This window comes from Penaeus monodon, chromosome 28 (assembly GCF_015228065.2).
Source record: "Penaeus monodon isolate SGIC_2016 chromosome 28, NSTDA_Pmon_1, whole genome shotgun sequence".
Lineage (NCBI taxonomy): Eukaryota > Metazoa > Arthropoda > Malacostraca > Decapoda > Penaeidae > Penaeus > Penaeus monodon.
Genome location: NC_051413.1, coordinates 21,571,764 through 21,572,022, shown reverse-complemented (window position 1 = coordinate 21,572,022; position 259 = coordinate 21,571,764). Strand labels below are relative to the sequence as shown.

Sequence of the window (259 nt, the reverse complement as noted above, 5' to 3'; positions counted from 1 at the left end):
CTACCATTTAATCCATCTCATTTTCGCTCTCTCTCCTGTCGACTGTGATCCGATATTATTCAACCGAGAGATTGCCTTCTCCTCCCAGCAGTTCAGCAAGCGAAGATCCTCGGGCCGAAGGAGATCTACATCCAGAACGGCTCAACCATTAAACTGACCTGTATCGTCAGCACACACTCCGAGAATTCTGGGACGGTGATTTGGTATCGCGACACCACGGAGCTGGACTATGATTCTCCGAGGTAAGGGAGTGAATGAC

At 49.8% G+C, this 259-nt stretch overlaps 1 pseudogene; it reads left to right on the top strand.

Annotated features, from left to right (window-relative positions):
* LOC119591416 overlaps positions 1-259 on the top strand; it is a 46,665-nt pseudogene that overhangs the window by 42,598 nt on the left and 3,808 nt on the right.